The sequence below is a fragment of the Callorhinus ursinus genome, unplaced genomic scaffold (genome assembly GCF_003265705.2).
Source record: "Callorhinus ursinus isolate GAN/ISIS: 27379988/994484 unplaced genomic scaffold, GSC_fseal_2.0 scaffold42, whole genome shotgun sequence".
Taxonomy (NCBI): Eukaryota; Metazoa; Chordata; class Mammalia; order Carnivora; family Otariidae; genus Callorhinus; species Callorhinus ursinus.
This window is the reverse complement of record NW_027397104.1, coordinates 7,189,134-7,208,263: the sequence shown is the minus strand read 5'-3', so window position 1 is coordinate 7,208,263 and position 19,130 is coordinate 7,189,134. Positions and strand designations below refer to the sequence as shown.

The 19,130-nt window shown below is 34.3% G+C and overlaps 1 protein-coding gene across 4 annotated transcripts in view; it reads right to left on the bottom strand.

Moving 5' to 3' along the window:
* The window catches only part of LINGO2 (leucine rich repeat and Ig domain containing 2), a 1,267,465-nt gene that overhangs the window by 726,427 nt on the left and 521,908 nt on the right, over nt 1-19,130 (bottom strand). For 3 of the 4 annotated variants that reach the window (XM_073881319.1, XM_073881317.1, XM_073881318.1), the window contains one exon: nt 15,721-15,809. The gene's annotated coding sequence lies outside the window, so the exon portion shown is untranslated. Of the gene's footprint in view, nt 1-13,698; nt 13,776-15,720; nt 15,810-19,130 lie in introns of those variants that run through there. The other variant, XM_025853025.2, reaches the window with a different exon arrangement.

The following is a 19,130-nucleotide window of genomic DNA, read 5'->3' as shown; positions in this document are numbered from 1 at the left end:
TAATGTTATCATTAGGCATTTTTTTTGTTTTGTGAATATACTATTAATACTGATCCAACTTACTGAGTTACTATTAGGAGAACATTTGGAGTAATCTAAAAACTTCATTCATAAGATGCTTAAGATAATTTGGAGAGCTAAAATGTATGAATAATTAGAGGAAAGTACATCCCGTTTTTAACAAGTGAGTAGTAACCAGAATGCCTAGGGACAATAGCCAAAGCTTTGAGAGGCAGGAAAAGGATTTAATATCAGCTGTGAAAATGGGTATCAAATAGGAAATATTGCATTGGTTTCTAGCAGTTGGTGGAACAGATCCTGACTGACTCTCATGCTGAAGCCAACCCAATACATTAAAACACAAAATGAAACATTTTTTAAATGCATTAATGATCTGGCAAGAAATTTTAAAGAATTTATGCTAAAGCAAGTGGGTTAAAGTTCAATGAACAGTAGTAGGACAATATTCCCATAGTCTCAAAGCATCAAACTGATTACAAAGGAAAAAAACAAAACAAAACAGGATTTCAAAGTCATCTTACTAATCCCAAATAAAACTATAGTAATTATATGATAGAGAAACCAGCAGTCACCAACTTAACTAAATGATTAAAATTAACACCACCAGTATGAGAAAAGTCAACACCATGGGCTTCCTTGTGTGGTGCAATGAGAATATTACCTTTGTAATATTCCTCCCAAAATGCGTAACTGAATCTAACCATGAGGAAATATCAGACATCCAAATCAAGAGGCAATCTACAGAAAAACTGGCTGTACTCTTCTGAAATGCCAATGAAAGACAAAGACTGAGAGTAAAGGACACTAAAAAGACATGTGATCTTATACTTACTATTGCTATAAATGAAATCACTGGGACAAGGAGCAAAATTTGAATAACATCTGTTCTGCTTTAAAGATATGTCCACAAATCTTTGATGTTCTCCTAGCCTAATTCCTCTCTCCTTGAGTAGTGGCTATACTCAGACTCGCTTTTAACAAAACAGCATGTGGTAGAAATAGAAAGATATCACTTGTAAGATTGAAAAGGCATCATGGCTTCCTACTGCTCTCTTAGATTGCTCACTCTGAGGAAGTTAGCCACCATAACATGAAGACATCAAGCAACTCTATGGTGAGGTCCACATAGTGAGGAACATAGGTGATGTGTGTTTTTTGGAAATGGATCACCAAGTCCAAGCGAGCCTTTAAATGACTGCTGCTTGGCAACAACCACATAGATACTCTGATCCAAGTCCATCCAACTAAGTCACTCCTGATGCCTGACCCATAAGTGTTTTGGTTTTGGTTTGGTTTGGTTTATATTCAATTTGTTTAATTGTGGTATTATATACATAACATAAAATTACCATTTAAATCATTCTAAGTGTACAGTTCAGTGGTGTTAAGTACATTCACATTTTTGTGCTGCCATCACTACCATCTACAGAACTGTTTTCATCTGCAAAACTGAAACTGTACCCAGTAAGCAATAACTTCCCATTTCCCCCACCCCAAGCCCCCAACAATCACCATTTTATTTTGTCTCTATGAATCTGACTATTCTTTAATAAGTGGAATCATATGTCCTTTTATGTCTGGCTTATTTTACTTGGCATAATGTCTTTAAAATTCATCCATGCTGTAATATATGTCAGAATTTCCTTTTATTCTAAGATTGAATAATATCCCATTGTATGTACATATGGCATTTTGTTTATTAGCTCATCTGTTGATGGAGACTTGGGTTGCTTCTACTTTGGCTATTGTGAATAATGCTGCTATGAACATGGTTGTACAAATATCACCGTCAGTCCTTGCTTTCAATTATGCTAATAGTATTCTTTGATACACAAAAGATTTTAATTTTTATGTAGTCAACTTACCTATTTTTAATTTGTTAGCTATGCTTTTGGTGTCATATCCAACAAATCATTGGCAAATCCAAAGTTGTGAAGTTTTTCCTTAAGAGTTTTATAGTTTAAGCTCTTATGTTTAGGTCTTTAGTCCATATGAATTTTTTTTTTTTTTTTGCATATGGTGTAAGATCAGAATCCCACCACATTCTTTTGCATACGGATATCCCGTTTTCCAAACATCATTAGTTGAAAAGTGTGTCTTTTCCCCAGTGAATGGTCATGGCACTCTTCTCAAAAAGCATTAGACCATATACGTGTGGGTTTCTTTCTGGACTCTTTATTCTAGTCTATTCGTCCACATGTCTACTTTATACCAATACCACACTGTTTTGATTGCTGTAGCATTATAATAAATTTTGAAATTAGGAAGAATGAGACTTTTAATGTTTTTTTCAAGACTATTTTGACTATTCATGGTCCCTTGGGATTCTACATTAATTTTAGAATATATTTTTCTATTTTTGCAAAAAACATTTTTGTTATCTTGATAGGTATTTCACAGAAATTGTAAACTTATAGTACTGATATCTAAATAATATAACATTGTATGGTGACTAACACAACATAATAAAATAAAATTTAAAAAAATAAATAAATAATATAACATAAACATACAAAGCCCATTTATTTGTATATTACTTAATCTCTTTCAGCAGTATCTTCTAGTTTTCAGTGTACAAGTCCTTTATCTCCTTGATTAAGTTTATGACCTGAGTATTTTATGCTTTTTGATGATATTATAAATGAAATTGCTTTTTAACTTCCTTTTCTGATTGTTCATTGTCAGTGTATAGAAATGCAACCAATTTTTGAATGTTGATTATATCCTGCAACTTTGCTGAATTTATTTATTAGCTCTAACAGGTGTGTGTATGTGTTCATAATTTTTAGAACTGTTTACAAATAAGATCATGTAATCTGTAAACAAATATACTTTTACTCTTATTTTTCCAATTTGAATACTTTTTACTTATTTTTCTCACCTAATTGTGCTGGCTAGGATGTACAATATAATGTTGAATAGAAGTGGAAAAGTGGTCATCCTTGTCTTCTTCCTGATGTTAAAGGAAAAGCTTTCAGTTGTTCATCATTGTATGATGTTAACATGGGTTTTTCATTTTGGCCTTTATTATACTAAGGTAGTTTCCTTCTATTTCTAGTTTACTGAATGTTTTTATCATGGAAGAGTAATTTTGTCAAATTTCTGTGTCAACTGAGATGATCATGTACTTTTTTTCCTTCATTTTGTTAACGTATTATGTTGATTGATTTTAGTATGTTGAACCATCCTTGCATTCCAGAAATAAATCCTAGCTGGTCATGGTGTACAATCCTATAATCATACTATTGAATTCAGTTTGCTGGTATTTTCTTGAAAGCTTCTGCAACAATATCCATTAGAGATATTGGTCTATAGTTTTCTTTTCTGCAGTGCCTTTGACTGATATTTAGATAATTCTGACTTTATAAAATGAATTTGGAAGTTTCTTCCTCTTTAACTTTTTGGGAGAGTTTGGGAAGGATTAGTGTTAGTTCTTTCTTAAATGTTTGCCGGAATTCAGCAGTAAAGCCATCTAGTCCTGGACTTTTTTTTTTTTTCGGGGTGAGGGTTTGATTAATGATTCAATCCTTTTAGGCCTATTCAGATTTTTTAAAATTTCTTTATGATTTAGTCTTGGTAGGTTGTGTGCTTCTAATTTGTCTATTTCATCAAGTCTGTGCAATTTCCTGTCATACAATTTTCATGGTACTCTCGTATAGTCCTTTTCATTTCTGTAAAATTGGTAATAATGCCCCTTCTTTCATTTCTGAATTTAGTTAGTTACATCTTCTCTCCTTTTTTCTTAGTATAGCTTAAAGTTTGTCAATTTTCTTGATCTTTCCAAAGAATCCATTCTTAATTTTGTTCATTTTCTCTATTTTGCTTATATTTGCTCTAATCTTTATTATTTCCTTCCTTTTGCTAGTTTTGGGTTTCTTTGTTCTTCTTCTTCTTGTTCTTTAAGGTGTAAAGTTAGATTACTGATTTGAGATATTTATGCTTTCTTAATGCCAGTATTTGTAGCTATAAAGTTCACTTTATAGCACAGTTTTCATTGTGTTGAGTAAGTTTTGGTCTGCTGTGTTTTAATTTTCATTTGTCTCAGGATATTTTCTAATTTCCCAGGTGATTTCTTTTTTGACCCATTGGTTGTTTAAGAGAATTTTGTTTAATTTCCACATATTTGTGGGTTTTCCAGTTTTCATTCTGCTATTGATATCTAGCTTCATTCCACTGGGATTGGGAAAGATACTTCATATGATTTTAATACTTGAAAATTTATCAAGTTTGTTTTGTGACCTAACATATGGTCTATCATGGAGAATGTCCCATGTGAAAAATATGTATTTTGCTAATGTTGGGTGAAGTGTTCTGTACATTTATATTAAATCCAGTTGGACTATAGTGTTATTCAAGTCCTCTGTTTCCTTACTGATCTCTCTCTTTTTTTTATCCATTATTGAAAGTAGGGTATTCAAGTCTCCTACAATTATTGTAGAGCTCTCTATTTTTCACTTCAATTCTGTCAATGTTTGCTTCATATATTTAGGAGCTCTGATGTTTGCTACACATTACCTTTATAATTATTATAACTTCTTGGTGAATTGACCTTTTTATAATTATATGATGTCCTTCCTTGTCTCTCTTAACAAGTTTTACTTAAAGTCTATTTTGTCTGATACATCATCTATTTTGTCTACTCCTTTTTGGTTACTATTCACATGGAGGATCTTTGACTTTTAATCTATGCATATCCTCATATCTAAAGTGCATTTATTGTATACAACATTATAGTTGGAGGATCCTGTTTTATTTTGTTTTGTTCTTATCCAATTTGCCAATATACGTCTTTTGACTGAGGACTTCACTCCACAGATCTGTTGTTTCTAGCCACTACATTTTGGAGTAATCACAGCAATGGATAAAAGCCACAATTCCTATAGGGGCGCCTGGGTGGCTCAGTCAGTTAAGCGTCTGCCTTTGGCTCAGGTCATGATCCCAGGGTCCTGAGATTAAGCCCCTCATCGGGTTCCCTGCTTAGAGGGGAGCCTGCTTCTTCCTCCCCCTTGGCCTGCCATTCCCCCTGCTTGTGCTCTCTCTATGTCAAATAAATAAATAAAATCCTAAAAAAAAAAACCCCCACAATTCCTGTATATTAATTACTAATATCAAATCTATATTAATATCCTGATTTTTTAGAATTATACTATGGTCATGAATATTATGTTCTTGTTTTTAGAAAAAATATAAATAAGTATTTCATGATTCAGAGGCATTGTGACTCAAGTTATCCTTAAATGTTTCAGAAAGAGAGAGATGACAAAGGAAATGTGGTAAAATGATAAAATGATAACAGCTGGAAAATCTGGATGAAGGTACACGAAAATCCTTATTACTATTCTTGGGACCTTGCTGTATGTCTAAAATTATGTCACAACTTAAACCAATTAAAGAAAACCGAATTCAGAGACCAAAAATTAGGAACACATTAGAACCCAAAATATGAAGAGAGCATGAAAGCTCACTTTTACCTTCTGGATCCCAAAAGGAAAGGAGAATGAAAAATGAGTAAAGGTAATATATAGATAAGTAATAACTGCAAATTATCCAGAATTGATGGAAGACACCAATATAAAAATTAAATAACATAAGATCAAAATAAAATAAGATAAAATAAATATGAAAAACCTGATACCTGGACATACCACAGTAAAACTACAAAGGCAGCAGAGACAAAGAAAAAATATTAATGCTGTGGAGAGGAAAGATTGATCATCTTCACGGAAAGCAATTAGGTGGACAAATGACTTCCGAACAGCAACAATGTAGACTAGAAGGCCGGTATAATAATAGACAGAATGTGCTAAAGCAAAATAACTATCAACCTAGAATCATATATTCCACAAGATGTCTTTCAGTGATGAGGAAAAAATAAAGACATTTACAGACAAAGAAAAACTAAGCATTTACTACCAATAGATAATTACTAAATGATATCCTAGATGTAGTTCTTCAGGCAGAAGTAAAAGATCTCAGATGGAAAATCTCAGATACAAGAAGGAATGATAAGCAAACACAGTGAGCAATATTCTTATTTATCTATATGAAACAAAAATAAAATTGTCATTTGGGTTAAATATTGCAATAGAAGTAAAATGCATGAAAATTGCTATAAAATTAAAGGAAGCTGATTGTAGTTGTTATTCCAAGCTCTTATATTGTTTAGAAGGAGAGTGAAGATTGAACTTCACACTTTAGTGAGTTTTCCTGCACATAAATGCATTTCTAGATAATCATTAAAGACTAGAAAAGAGAATATCAGTATTAAACTAATAGAAGGAAGGATAAATGAGAATAATCAACTCAAAATAATTAGGAAATAGATCAAGAGACACAAGAATGAGTAGACAAATAACAAATTTAAAATAATATTGACGATTTAAAGAAAATATATTAGCATCGTAATCAATGTAAATAGACTAGATATTTCAACTAAAATACAAAATTTGAAACAGTAGCTAACTGTGGTAATAGGCAGTATGATTCCATTTATGTAAAATTAAAAAAATAAGATATGTACCCATAACAAATATACAATGGTAGAAATATGTCTCAAAACTATAATGAAAAGCAAAAGGATGATAAACAAAATTCAGAAGACAGGTTATCTCCAAGGAGACAAGGAAAGAGACTGGATTAAAGAAGAATATATGGGTTACTTCAAGATATGTTAACGTTTTTCTTACACTGAATGGTGTGCAAAATGGTATGCATTTTGTAGTCTAATTTACAACTCATACATATTTTAAATATTTTTCCATATCTCTATTCAATAAAACCAATTAAAAAAGAAACATCTGAAATAAAAGATTTTTTTTTTAAGATTTTATTCATTCATTTGAGAAAGAAAGAGAGAGAGAAAAAATAGGAGCAGGGGCAGAGGTAGAGGGAGAAGAAGACTCCCCACCGAGTAGGGAGCCCAATGCGGGGCTCAGTCTCAGGACCCTGAGATCATGACCTGAGCTGAAGGCAGATGCTTAACCCACTGAGTCACCCAGGTGCCCCTAAAATAAAAGATTTTCAATGTATGTGGAATATATTGTACTACTGTCGTGATGCTAAGTTGTAGTGTCAAATTTAGAAGTACTGTTTTTGATTGGAGAACCAGCCTGATTAAATAACAGTGCAAAAACTAAACCTACGTCAGTCTATAGGACATTAAACTCTGTCAGGTAGTTAAATGTGATAGATTGTAAAACTGCCACTCCCTTTGTAGTGTTACTTCATAGCTACTCTTGTCCAGAGGTAGAATCTATTTATCCACTCCTTGTATCTAGGTGGCCTGGTGACATCCTTTGGCCAACAGATTATGGTAAAAGCAACATTGAGCCAATTCTAAGCACTGGCTTCAATGCTTCCATTCTTTGTCTTGAAACTGACATCTGCTATGTAAATCTGCTCAAGCTAATCAATTGTATGATAGAGATATACAGCCCAGTCACTCTTGGTGCTTCAGTCACAAAATTGCAAAATAAGTGAGTCAGAGGACTAAGTTATACTGCTTCTTCATGGAAAATATGCCATCCTCATAAGTGTGTTGATGACTTTGTTAAAAATACCTTCCACCATCCCTGTCACTCCTGGCCTATTCACAGCTGACCTCATGCGTATGAGCAAGCTCAGCTGAAATCAGTCAAACCTAGGATCACCAAAACTGCCCATTGACCCAGAAACCTGTGAAAAATAATCAAATGATTAGTTGTGTTAAGCAAGTAAGTTTTGGAGTAGTTTATTACTCAGCAAAAGAACTGAGTCATGCAATCATTAAAGTACATAGTAATCATAAGTAAATTTGATGCTAAAATTCTACAAACACCATATCTTTCCTTCCTACGTTTCTTTAAAAGTATTCATAAAACATGTTCACGTGGTTCTAATTTTGTAAGTCCATGAAATACTTAGTAGCCATGAATATTCCTATGGTGTATAAAATGTCCTTATTTTGGAATGTTTGAGTCAAGAAAGTCTTCAAAGATGACACAATCTGAGAAGATAGATTTTCAATTTGCTTTTTTAAAAAGGTAAATGGGATAATGTTTCTTAAGGATAAAATAGAAAAACTCAAGGGAAAAAAACACAGGTATGAAACTAGAATATGCTGATCTCCCCTCCCTTAATTTATGCCACTGTGAAAACCCTGTGGTACTGTGGAGGCACAGTATTCATGAGAACAAGAGAACGGGGTGGCAGAAGGTATTTTTAACAAAGTCATCAAGGCACTCATGAGGATGGCATATTTTCCATGAACAAGCAGCATAACTTAGTCCTCTGCTCTAACACCACACACAGCATAATGGAAATGGCACTTCCATAATACCAATGCTCCCAAAGGGAGCTCAACAGTGAACCAGGAAAAGATCAAAGGCTCTGACAGCTGATTGGTGAATTAATTAGGTGCTGCACTTTTTTAATGCTATTGTAAATCGCATGTGCAGCATGAATTCAGAGTCATAAAAAGATTCCAAGGATGCAAGCATCACACAACAGTAGGGCAAAATGTAATCAGAGTCCAGAGGGAGACCCAACGCAAATAGGTTTACCAGAGACCTGCTGAGATTAATCTAATTTATCTCCCTTTCTGAAGGGAAAATTTAGATGGGGTGACAAAATTATTTAGGCTGCAAGCAAAAGAAATCGATGTCTATATCACTTCCTCTCCAGTTTTCTAGATACAGATTTAACTTAATATTTATAAACTCTTTCGCCATCTCTGAAATTATTCTTCCTCATGTAACCTATCAAGTGACAGGATATTTTGAAGAGAGATCACAGAAAGGACCATTTTCCACTCTTCAATGACTGGGTCATTGTTACTGCTGCTTAGAGGTTCTCAAAAATTCTGTTGCAGGCCTTAGTTGCTAAGTATATCTTGTTATATAACATATTGTATTTATCAGTTGTGCAATCCTGGGCATGTTATTAATCCCCTCAGCTCTAGTTTCTTCATCAGCAAAAAGGGGATAATAAAATTCATTTCATAGGGCTATTATGGAAATTAAATATTGTAAAGTGCTTAAAACAGTGCCTGGCTCATGCATGACAAGTGCTATAAAGTTGTTGCATAAATGTTGATACAAAAATGATGTTATCATATTTCCACTGAGATCCATCACCCCTGAAACTATTGATAATTCAGTAGACAAAACTTCTGATTTCTAACATTCTGAGTGAAAGTGGGTCTTTCTCAAAAAAATGCACCCTTCACATAGCTGAGTACAAAAATACTAATAGAGCTTTATGTATACAGGATAGAAGTGTGGAGGTTCTCAGATTTACCATTTTTTCCTATTATTTTCTGTAACATAGGAAGATGAGGAGCTAAACATAGGGCAGGGATTATATCTTAACAGATTGAAAAAAAAGGAACCAAAATTCACTTCAAGCCTCCTTTCTGGTGACAAACAGATCATGCTGCAGGCATGTTGAGCTGCAGTTGTATTTTGATTAGCTATCCCTCATGCCTGTGGGAATGGCATGCAGCAAATGCCAAGCCAATTCAATGTACATATTAATAACATTTTAACCTCTTCCGATAAAACAGTGATCACTGCAAATACATATGGGCATAGAAAGAACACATAAAACATTTTAAAAGGTTATTCTTCATTTTAGTTCCTTTCCCTTCCCCTATATGCTGAAATGATCAACTACCATATGCATGGAATGCATGAGGAGCAGGGTAGGGTTGAGAGAAGCACAAAAAGTGGACAAGGATCCCTGGGAGAATCAATCTGAGATTATATCTGAACTAGTAAGCGTAAGAATGCCTGAGGTATTTAAGTCCCTTATGCAGAGTGATGAAACTGTGATATTCATTGATGCAAATGGGCAATCAATAGGGAATATGAGATATTTGGTAAATAGTAATAAGAAATAAAATATTTATACTGAGAGAGTGTATTGCATCCTTTTTTGTTCCTAAAAGGACTTGGGATAGCTAACTAAGTTGTTTTGGTGTGAGATCAAAATAAATGAGGAAAAATTTTAAAACGAAACAGATAAAATAATGCCAGGGATAAGGTTAGTACCTACTTGAAATCAAGTAGCTTATGTCTGGGGGAATCCAGATCTGTTGGACTCCTTTCTCAAAAAACAGTACTGCTCTTTGTGTCACTCCTAAGGGAGCTACGGGCAAGGAACAGTGGTAAAGGAGGGCAAAGTTCCTCTTTTTCATTAATAGTCTTTGGGACCTAACTGTCAATATGGAGAACTATGGTCACCTGGGCTGGAACTAGGACCTGGGTTAGAAGCCTGAGAGATCTCTACTACATGACTTCAAATTTAAGCCCAAATCATACATTTTACATTGAGCAGATTGAACGTTTTCAAGGAAAATAATAGGTCAGAGGGAGCTACCTAGGGGGTAAGCCCTGGGTCAGGTTACCATGGAAATAAGATAAAAAGGAGAAGAGTGTGTTAGTAAAAAAGATGGTGGAGCTCCTCCATGTAGAAGGGCTTTAGCCTTCCAGTTTGAAAGGAAGAGAAGACAGACTGGTTCCTATGGGCATAGATATTCATTGGATAACTATCCCACAACATCCTGGAATCTTTCCAATCAGAGGATTATTTCCTCTTCCTGGGAATTCAATTTTCCTCCTCTTGGAAAGCTCTTCCTGCAGAAATATCTTATCAGGTGGCTCCTTCTTATCACTCAGGTCCCTGCTTAAAATGTCACCTCCATTGTTAAAGTCTTTCCTAACAACACAATTCCAAGTAGATCCTCAGGCTCTCAACTTGTTTTAGCACTTCTTATTACTGAATGCTTTCTTTTACATATTTTTATTGTTAATGGACTCTACACTTCACACTACCCATTTAGAACATAAGTTCAATGACAATAAGGATCTCATCTGTATCATTTACTCATATACATGTGAGTAATAAATGAACATAACAGGCGCTCCATAAATGTTTACTGAATGGATACATGAACAAATATGTGTTTTGATAGGTCAAGAAAGGTGGTTGAAAAGAGCTACTTTTGGGAAATCTCTATTTTAGTACTGATTATAGCTAACATTTGCCAAGAATGGGTAATAATATATTAAGTGTTATCTTTTTTCAATCTTCACAACACTGCCATAATATAAGCCCTGAAAAGAAAAATGGGGTCGCAACTTGATCAAATCTACCCTAGAACCAAATAAGAGATGAGATCCATGCCTCAATTGATCCCATAGCAGCTATGCTTCACTACCATATATGCCATTGGATCCTGTTTACTTGCCAGATATGTGCAACAGATTTGGTTTTGAGCTTCCTAGAACCCCACACACACCTGCAAATAAATCTATTACGTGGTCCACTGGAAACACAGTTAAAAATAATTTTCCAGGAGAAGCCCTGTATTTGGAGTGCTTAGACTGGAAGTATGTCCCATGGAAGGAGAAACTTCATAAAGGATGAAGAAAACCACACCATGAATGACATTACTACCATAAATGGAAACATGAGTTTCTAGCATCGATAACACAAATCAGTGTTAAGTTGATTGCATTGATTAAAGCTGTGGTTCAGTGAAAGCACATCTACAGAGTAAATACAAAGATCTTAATAGTCTTATTTAATCCATTGATACAATTTAAGCTATACTGATGAATGAAAAGGATTCATGTCATTTGGGCAATCTTCCCTCAATATTATTTCTTGCCACTACTTTGCTGATTGATATTGGTTGGCAAAAATTATGATGCATATATTGTATGGTGAGTAACAGACTACAGATATTTGGTATTACTAATTAAGGACATATCCATGGGTTTTAAAACATGCATAATTTTGGCATCTTCTCAGGAGCCAGGACACCTAACCAGAACAGTTACCTGAACCGGCTAACATTATACCTATACAGACAAGTACAAAAGGGAGTATCTATAGCCAACATCTAGACTTCCTCAGAAAACAACAACAACAACAATAACAACAACAACATAACAACTCTGGTTTTATATAATACGTGAACAGAAGTCTAACTGAAAGGCTAACATCTTATCTCAGTCATAGTCCAAAATCATTAAACAATAATAAATAAAATACCCATAAAATATTTAACTTTAGGCTGTACAATGTGCTCCTAGGTAACTACATAATTGTTGGGCTCTAATTCAAGGTCAGTGAATTGGAAAAGCATGTCATTTGCAATGGCTGGTTTTAAGCCATTCATTCTTACCATCATTAGTACATGAGCGTCCATGACGGTATCACACCACAAGCAGTAGTTTCACCTTCTCTTTTTACAGACGAGTGAATTAAGCCCCAGAGACCTCATATAAATTAGCAAAGTGACAGAGGCAGTGAGTGAGAACCTAGGAATGCTGCACCATGCCTGAGATTGTAACCACTAAAAACATTCTGCCACGCTATTTGCAACTTCTGTCAGATAGATGAAATTCATAGATTTTTGGAGCTAGTAAGAATTTTGGGGTCATTTGCTTAGCTTTCTTATTTTATAGATGAACTAAAACAGAGTAAACTATTGACTTCAAATCCATATCCTACTTAGTGACAGAATGAAAAATAAAACCATTCCAGCATTTTTCTAAATAAGATTTCTTTATACATAAAAATCATCTTAAATTAAGAAAACATAGGGCATAAAAAAAGTATCACTCAATATTAAATACTGATGACGTATGTAAAGGATATTTCTCCATGTAGAAATCATAAATTGTCATCTTTTCGAACACTGATTAGTACATGAATCCCCAATGAGAAGCAGCTGGTCAGCCAACCATCTTCAGGTGACATCTCTAGAAGCAGGACTGTTAACCCTATTTACAGCAGCCCACTCTGTTTGGGGAAAAATTCTGTTTTTTTGGTTTTTTTTTTTACTGTTTTTGTTTGTTTTGTTTATTTAAATGAATCCCATTTAATATTATTTTAAAAATCTTTCCCATGTTGGGTCACAATAGACCCAAATGGCTCAGGACCTCCTTCAGAGTCACAGCTATAAATACTAACTTCCCTTCCATCTGACATTGATTCAAATATTTACAAAAAATTATCATCTCTAACACTTGTTAGTCTTTTCTTCTCAAAACAAGGCATACATAATTCTTTCAAACTTTCAAATTCCCTCATTATCATGCTTGCTCTAGACAGTTATCCTCTGGTTCATCAATGTCCTTCTTCAACTTGTGGACTCAGGTCACAGTGTTTTGGAGGTGTTCTACTCAGAGTGCTGACCTAGTTTATAGCACCCTCTCTGTTCAATACATTGACATAGGTTAATGTCATTCACATTTTTTTTTCAGATGTAGTGTTCAATAATTTATCAGTTGCATATAATACCCAGTGCTCATCACATCCTGTGTCCCCATTAATGCCCATCACACAGTTACCCCATCCCCCCACCCACCTCCCCTCCAGCAACCCCCAGTTTGTTTCCAATAGTTAAGAGTCTCTCATGGTTTTTCTCCCTCTCTGTGTCATCCGCATTCTAATTACACACTGTCATCACACTGGTGACACTTACCTTCTCAACTTGAGTCTATGACTTTTTTTTAAACAACAAAAATGTCTCCATTATCTTTTCAGTTTACTTTGTTCTTAACTAATATTGATTTTTTTAAAATATATTCTGATGGCTTTAGAATAGAGAAAATAAATTTTAAAACCTCGCCAAAGATTTAGAGGAAATTAAGAATAGCAATAAAAAATAGGTAAATAGTTCAGTACCTGTGGAGGGCGGGGGCGGCGGGGAGGATGTTAAATCTCTCTTTGTCACTTTAGATGAAGACTTGACTGTGTGCAAAGGAGAAGGAGCCAGTGTTGGGGGAGGGGACTGAAAATGGAAGTAAAAATGAGCTCAATGGTTAGAACAAGAGCTTAGAGGAAACAGGACCTGTCCTTTCATCCTGTTTCTGTTTTATACTTTAAATTTTTGTTAAAAGTTTCCATATGGCTTTGGCGTTTCTTAAAAATCCCATCAAAATCACATAAAATATTGTTTTAAAATAACCTTTACTCATTTAATAAATTAATAGTGTGTGTTACATTTTTTGCTGATAAAAATAAAATCACTCTCTGTCTACTATCTAGGTACATCTGAAGACAGCCAGTGTTCTCTGGGTTCACAATCAGGGATAGATTGTAGAACTTACCATAAATTCAAGTGGAAAATATAGGTTAATTTATCAGGACTACTTAAACTGGCTAAAATAACTATGAAAGAGTATACTAAGAAATAGTCAAAGAAGCAATTATATTTCACAGTGTCCTCAAATCACATTAAATTTATATTTTAAGTATCAATGAATGTTCTTTTTGATTGGAAGAGCCCTGTGAATGATAGACACTTTTGTGCTGAGCAAATGAGCAGTCTCCCCTACTTCTCTTTATATGACTGTCCATTCCTTCCCTATTATCTCATCTAAGTCAACATAATGGAGAGCCTCATAAAATGTGAGCCATATGCCTCATCATGCAGTCCATGATTTAAATTTGGTCAATGATGTCTTTATTGTTCAAAAAAAAAAATCTCACCAAGTCAGTATATTTTGTGACTGTTTAATTTTTCTTCCATTGCTCCTTGAAACATACTTTTTTTCAATTAAATCTATATTTCTGTGTACAGAAAGTGTCAGTTTCCTTTGGCCCCAAAACAACAGTGTGTGTGTGTGTGTGTGTGTGTGTGTGTGTGTGTGTCCACCATTAATACCTGGGTAGACTGTTCACAAACAAAGGCATTCTTTCCTTGCCATCGTTGTTTGTCTGATAGACTTGTGTGAGAGTGCCGGAAGCAGGCCTATTTCTTTTCTAGGACACCCATTTTTCAGAAGAAAATGTTCTTTGCTTCACTTTTGGTCTTCATGAGGACATATGCAAGCAGCCCCATATGTCTCCCTGTAGTTGCATTAAATGAGGGCTTCCTTAACAGATACTTGCCAAGACTTATCTTTCTGGGCACCCCTCAATTCCTAATTCCTCTCCCTGTAATGTTAGGTGGTGAACAGAAAACAGCGATTGCCAATGTTTCCATTTGTTCTCTGACAACCAAAACGAAACAAAAATTAAAAATAATAAAAAAATAAAAACCCTGTTGCAATGCTTGATGACCACCAGCAGAGAAAGAGGAGGTAGAAAAACTAGTAAGTCTTTGCAAGGAAAAGAAAGTTATCTACACCACACACAGAAAGGCCCCTAAAAGGCTATAAAGTAGTTTCTATTCTTTCAGGTGTATTTTTTTCTTAAACATAGAATGCGTAAATGTTCTGCCTGCCAAAACTAAAGAAAAAAAAAAGCCCAGAAATGACTCACTTTCCACTTCAAATTAATAGCGATATATACCTCCAATATCGTTACCCATGTCATAAGTATTAATAAAGAAAATATGTTTAGCCATTATGCTTCATGTATAAATTTGAACTAGAACATTGAACTATGTTACCATAGTGTTTAAAAGGACAAAAATCACTTTAAGCAAATAAAAACGGTATACAGACTACTGGAAACATATCACATGTAACATAGATAATAGTTTTATAGAGAAAAATGTAGAAGCCTAACAGTGGATTGTTGATATGCCATTACTTCTCCCAGTCACTTTGGAGCTCACACACCAGGGGGACTACTTAATTAAATGCATGATTAAATAAAAGAAAACTAATTTCCTTCTTGTTATAAAGAAAATAAGTCTGAAGACACAAAATGGTATTTCATTTCATCCTGAAAATATAATTAAATAAATTTAGTATTTACCTCATATGATTAAAAATCCACTGGACGCTTTAGAAGCACAAGCAGCACATGATACAGCAATACAGGCTTCCCGTGGTACTCTTCAATCTCTATAAATATAAGGAAGTTGAAAGAGTGCATTTAGAGCAATATATGCCTTGGTAAAATGATGCTGATCAGCTATGAAATGTTTATAATCACTCCATGATGGCTTTTAAAAAGTACCTCCCTACATATTGCTGTTATCTTAGCTTTAAATGTACAATCTAGTGATGAAAATTATGTCATCTGGAACTTCCAAGACACAAAAATAGACTCCAGATAATAATACACCACAAAAAAAATAAAAATAAAGCCACTCAATTGCATGCTATTTTACTGGGAGAGGCTGTAGTACTATGAAAAGTAAAATATTTGTAATTGAAATATTTTCTTATTATATACACATTACCAACATAAATATTTTTCTAGTCATAACACTGAGTTTTAAGTAGTAGTGGGTGTCAGCTCCATTGTTTAGTCTTTCCCACTGGCTTTTTTTACTGTATTTTAGCAAGTGTTTTTATTTCATGTCTCATAATTTTCCTTGAAAAGATTCACAGAATGTGAGAAATGACTGATAAGTCATTTGATAAGTTGATATGCAACATGTTGGCATTTAAGTGAATTCTGCTTCTAGATAATATATACTATAGACAGTAAAAAAATAGTAACTCAAACTTTCACAACGTGTTTCAATTATTTGTAGATGAAACTTTTTACTCATATTTTCTCCCGTCTACCTGCTAAAAGAGAAATAAAGTGATAGGCAAAATATATAGGTATTTTGCTGCTGTCCATTGTTACTTCTCCATTTCACCATACACAAACACATACTATTTAGGTACAATAGGAACTGTATTACATTCCTCTCCTACATCTCCCTCACAATAAGCCTCATTCATGTACTGTTAAATTCAGGCACAAATCTCAATGAATCAGCATCATGGACATCGGCCCTCCACCCTCCAAACTGAAAACCTCTAATCCAGTACGTGACAAAGAATATCAGGGTAGGAACAGAGATGGTGGGGAAATGGTGCTCCTAACTGAGAAGTATAATTTTGTAAAGGTACCTGTAGCAGGTTAGAAGAGAAAAAAATGAGCATCTTCTTAATCCATTGCAAGAGTGACCAAAAGAACCCTTAATTAAGGGCTGAATTTATACAAATTACATTACCAACTCAATTTTCCTAAAGGTACTATTGGAAACTAAATATACGTATTTAATATCTGTAGATATAAATATGTATATATTTACATAATACATATTTCTATTCAACAGAGATGGATAGATAGGTGAATAGATAAAAAGGACAGATAGAGAAACTATATCCCTCACTATGCGCTTGTCTCTTTTGTCAGTTATTGGATATTAGAACTCACTTTGAAGAAAAGATGTTTTTCCAGCCAAATAAATTCTGTATAGTGAATAACATGTCCCATTAAATTCTAGAAAGATACTGGAAGCTACATTTACATTAGGGAGAAACAAACTGTGAAGGAAACTGTTGACCATTTTTGGCAGGAAAGAGAGTATTCTAAAGTTCAGAATAGTGGGGTACTAGCCAGAAAAATAATGAAATACCAGGAATTGCTGCACAACATTTTATGAATTTCTAGGCATTTTGCAGAACTATCCTACTTTCCAGAGAACACATGAACTAATTCAATACCTCATCATCTTCTAACTCTGTATTCACAATTGTTTGCCTTGTTTTCATTTTGTTATTTATAATTCTATAGTAAACCACCCTAAACTTTTATTGAGGGCTCAGTGTGATAAGTGCTGTTATAGATGCTTTCATATGCCCATCTCTAATCAACAAGACATATACAGTGTCACAATTTGCAGAGAGTAGCCATTGTCTTATACACCATATGTCTCAGCATAAAAAAACCTAAGTCAGAAGTGGCCTGTTCCATAAAATAAAGTGTTCTTTCCAACTAATTATAATTTTTTAAAGATTTATTTATTTATTTGAGAGAGAGAGTGAGCAGGAGTAGGGGGAGGGGGCAAAAGGAGAGCAAGAGGAAGAGAATCTCAAGCAGACTCCCCACTGAGCGAGGAGCCCAATATGGGGTTCAAATTCATGGCCCTGAGATCATGACCTGAGCCAATATCAAGAGTTTGACCCTCAACTGACTGAGCCACCCAGGCACCCCTCCAACTAATTATAAATTTTAAGTTCTGAATATTAAAAAAATTAATATCTAAAGCATTTATTGAATAATTAAAAATGTATATGAAATATGAAAATTACCAAATAAAATCCACTATCTAGTTACCTGAAACTTGTCTTTTAGAATTCCAGTGGAGTGGGGCAATGATCCTAGAACCTCACAAGTCCTTTTGCCTATGATTACATTCAAAGATTAAATTTATGACATCTTTAAGGAAGAAAGAATGTGTATTATCTCTTCAACCCACGCACTGGAATTTCCTAATTTTTCTGGAAGAAGATAATTTTAATTAAGAACAAATATTGTTTGAAGGAGATGAAAAATAAGCTATGATGGTAAAGTAAATGGTATGAATGCAAAAGAAGGCACTAGATATAAGGATCAGAGAAAGACTATTTTGCTAAATGGAAGAAAATAAAGTTGGGAACAGACAAGGTAATGGAGAAAGAAGATGGGAGAAATGTGTTGATAAAACACATTTATAAAAGTGTATGTGTCTGTGGCATATTTTCTGGGGAGCGGGGGTAGGAGTTGAAGGAGTACAATTGTTTAAGTAGAAACTCCTTCAAAGTTTGCTAGGTTATTAATGGAACATTGGAGGAAAGAAATGCAGTCATAATCCCTAAAAACGAAATCAATGATTACAATAATGGGGCATCACATTCTATACCTAATGGTAACATATAAGAGGAGAAGGCAGGCCCAGATGTGGTCCCAGATCATGGGACTCACTCATCTTAATCTGGGGAGAACCTTTATACCACAATGATTTGGAAAACAGCAGAAGGGTATTAGTAATAGAATATATTGTTCAGAGAAAGAAGAGGGAGAATATAAAAAATCAGTTTCATAAGAATTGGTGGTAGTGGCTCCACGGAGCTGGGGACAAAATTCAAAACAAAGAATTTGAGGAACTATACCATCAACATTTTGATTGAGGTACACAATTTGAGGTAAGTGATAATGTCTAGAACACAAAAAATGAGGACTTGATGAATGTGTATTTGCAAGCATTTAGTAGACAAAAGAAAGCCCATTCGTGTATAAAATAAAAATAGCCCACACGTTTAGGACATTCAATAAAAATCATACCTAAAGCGGGCAGTGTACCTAAACAAAAAACCTGGAAAGTCAACCTGGAAATAGTTCATAAAATATACCCAAAATTTTTGATGTTAAGTCTACAAAAATTACATCACTCCCCCCAC